The 3442-nt window shown below is 65.6% G+C and overlaps 1 long non-coding RNA gene across 1 annotated transcript; it reads right to left on the reverse strand.

Annotated features, from left to right (window-relative positions):
- Positions 1–346: 346 nt before the first annotated feature.
- Positions 347–3132, reverse strand: LOC138847615 (uncharacterized). The gene is made up of 3 exons (XR_016212199.1): positions 2836–3132; positions 2326–2715; positions 347–781 (listed from the first exon to the last, which is right to left on the reverse strand). It is a non-coding gene; the product is annotated as an uncharacterized LOC138847615 (long non-coding RNA).
- Positions 3133–3442: the final 310 nt, after the last annotated feature.

Raw genomic sequence — 3442 nt, forward strand, 5'->3', positions numbered from 1 at the left:
GAGTTACAGAGAGAGAGAGAGACCAGAGGAAGGTCCTCCATCTGCTGGTTCACCCCCCATATGACTACAACGGCCGGGCTGGGCCAGGCCAAAGCCACGAGCCAGGAGCTTCTTCTGGTCTCCCACGTGGGTGCAGGGCCCCAAGCACGTGGGCCATCTTCCACTGCTTTCCCAGGCCACAGCAGGGAGCTGGACAGGAAATGGAGCAGCCAGGACTCAAACCAGTGCCCATGTGGGATGTGGCACTGCAGGTGGCGGCTTTACCTGCTACGCCACAACACCGGCCCCTTAAAGAAACGTTTTAAAGTTTTTTAAATTTATGTTATTTATCTGAAAGGCAGGGACAGGGGTAGAAAGACAGGGGGAGAGAGAGAAACTTTCTTTTATTATTTTTTCTTAAGATTTATCCATCCATTTGAAAGTCAGAGTTACAGAGAGGGAAGGATGGAGGGAGGGATGGAGGGAGGAAGAGAGGGAGAGAGAGGAGAGAGAGCGCGATCTTCCTTCTGCTGGGTCACTCCCCAGATGCCTACGAAAGCCAGGGCTGGGCTGGGCCAGAGGCCGGAGCCAGGAGCTCCGCGCAGGGCTCCCACGTGGCGGGGCGGGGGGGGGACGCTGGGGAACCAAGCACTTGAGCCATCGCGGCTGCCTCCCAGGGTGTGCACTGGCAGGGAGCTGGAGCCGGAGCAGAGAGAGGACTCAAACCTCAGCCGCCGTACCAAATCCCAGTCCTCCGGCGTCTCCTGGTGATGTTGTCACAGTCACAGGACGGACAAGGCCACTGAGGGGCAGAGAGGCCAAGAGTTTGGCAAAGGGCAGGGGAGAGGTGGATCCAAGCCTAGACCTGGACAGGCGTCGCCCGAGCCTGCTAGGCTTGGCAGTGGGGCCCAGGGTGCCCAGGTCCAGAGCTCTTCCTCCACTAACTGAGCCGGTGTTAGGTGAGAGGGCGGGCGGGTAAATAACTGGACAGGCGACTGGTGGGGTGGCCGGAGAATGGGCAGAGGGGTGGATGGACGGGTGGGTGAGTGGATGGACAGACGGACTGTGTTGGTGGATGGGTGGATGCATGAGGGGGCAGGTGGACAGCCAGCTGGTTGTCTGGCTAGCTGGCTGGAGAATGGATAGTGGGTGGGTGGACGAGGAGGTGGTGGGTGGCTGCTGGCTGGAGTGGGTGGAGGAGGAGGGCTGGGTGGGTGGCGGGTATGGGTGAGTGAGCTGCTGGGGGAACAGCCGAGGAGTGGGTGGACGGATGCCGGGGTCAAGTGAGATCCAAGGTCATGAGTAGGGCCGGTGGGAGACCGTGGCCCCCCTTCCTCCTAACCATTTTTCAGGTATAAAAAAAAATCAGGTCATGCGAATGCTTCTTTGAGGCCTTTGTTTTTCCAGAGATAAAGTAACTGGCAAGCCCCGTGTGCCAAGAGCGCCCCGGGCTGTGCCAGGGCCGCTGCCCGCCCGCCAGCCCGGCCTCCTCCCTCTCCTGCCGGGCACAGGGCTCCTCCCCGCGCTGCTTTCCCATGGGAAGCCAGAGACGGGCGCTTCCCTCTTGGTGGGGCCCTGCCCCGGGGCCAGAGGGCGGGGAGTGGTGCTCAGGGCGGGTGGGGTGCAGATGGTCCCACCGGCTGTGCCTGGAGAGTGGGGCGGGCAGGACGGCCGGGAGCGGAGCGGGGGTCCTCGCCAAGGGGGGGCCTCAGGCCCTTTGCGTGCACATTTGCCTGAGTCTCCCTGGGGTGGGGGCACAGCTGGTCCCTCTGCCTCCTCCCCCCCGCCCCGCCCCGTGCAGCAGAGCTGCGGCCTGCAGGGGGCGCCAGTCCCCATAGGGGAGCCAGGCGTCCGAGCCAGGCTCCTGGAGGGGGGAAGCAGGGGGGGACATGAGAGCTGCGTGAGTGAGGGGAGGTGCGGGGAGGGGGCGGTCCTTTCCTGTGGGGTCTCCCCAGGGGAGCTGCAGGGGTGAGGGAACTGGGAAGGCCGGGCAGGACAATCCCTGGCCTTGTCTGTGCCACCTGGGGACAAGACAACCGCCCGTGTCCAGGAGGCATGGGGAGGGTTCCGGGAGACGGCCCGTCGACGCCGTGGGAGCAGCGGGTCCGCCCCGTGTCACTGCTAAGACTCCCCAAGGGGCCACCCAGCGAGCTGGGAGCCGGGGCAGCAGGTAGCAGCTGACATCCGGGCCACCTGGGGCTCCCAGGCCAAAGAGGTGTCACCCCCAGGGCCACACGTCAGAGCCGCCCCTCCTCCTGCAGCACCAGGCTGCCGTTACATAAGCCACCTGCCCCCCACCGCCGGCCGGCCGCCTGGGTTGCCGCGTAAATAAAGCCCTGTATTTACCTGCCGTGGGGCGGGGCCGGCGGCCTGGGAGCCGGCAGAGATGAGCTCAGAGGCGTCCGGGTCTCCTTTCTGTTTGGCTCCAGTGCACAGATCCTGGCAGGGCAGGGGGCGGGGCCCGGCAGGGGGCGGAGGGCATCTCCTGGCCCTGGGAGCGCGGGCCGCAGGCATCTGGGGTCCAGGAGCCCCAGGAGAGGCTGGACGAGGCCTCCACGTGGGTGGCGAGCCTCCGATGGCTCCACCCAGAGAGGTACCCGCGCCACGGGTGCAAGGTGACACCTGCACGGCCGGAGCAAGGGGCTCGGGTCCCCAGGCACCCGCCCCCGACACAGAGCACCAGGCAGATGAAAGGCAGAATGCGTGTCCCACTTCAAGTCCCGTGACAAGCTGGACCTGCACGGGGTGTCACCGGGGAGAAACTGAGGCACAGGGAAGCCGGCGGCTGCCCCAGGACCCAGTGGTCATTGCCGACCCGCGTGCTGCCCCTGCCAGAGGCCTGGCCCGTGTTCCCACCTGTGAGCTGCACCTGGTGAGGCACGCGAGACGGCCAGGGCTCTGCGGACGGAGGTCTGGATGGATGGATGGATGGACAGGTGGACCTTGGAATGGTGGGGGCCGATGAACGGAGGGAGAGACGACAGATAAGTGCATGACTGCACCAGCGACCCAGCCAACGGCTGCAGTGAGCACACAGGCTTGCTGGAGACGCGGCCCAGGGACGGGCCTCCCTCCCGCTGCAACTCCTTCCCGAACACCCCAGGCCAGCCCACGCCGAGCGGTCCAGCACAGGGTCCCAGTGCTGCCTCCTGGAGCCAGTATCCTCTCACCTGTGCAAACAGCCCCGTGGCAGATGCAGGGCGAATGAATGAATGAATGAGAGTGAGGGGAGGCCGCCCGCCGTGCCCGTGACTTAGCCAGGGACAGCCCCTGCTCCCTGGCCGGCTGGTGGCCCGCTGGGTCTCATACCTCCAGGTCGGGGTGGCCGTGCGCGCCGCTGGCCCCCAGACCCCTGTGATGCTGGCCCGGCACCGGCACTTGGCTCTGCCCGAGTGAATCCGGTTACCTCCGAGGAGCAGCCTGCGGGGCTCCACAGCGTGTTCTGGGCTAAGCTCCTGAGCCC

The sequence above is a fragment of the Oryctolagus cuniculus genome, chromosome 1 (genome assembly GCF_051225735.1).
Source record: "Oryctolagus cuniculus isolate XC-2025 breed Fujian yellow rabbit chromosome 1, ASM5122573v1, whole genome shotgun sequence".
NCBI lineage: Eukaryota > Metazoa > Chordata > Mammalia > Lagomorpha > Leporidae > Oryctolagus > Oryctolagus cuniculus.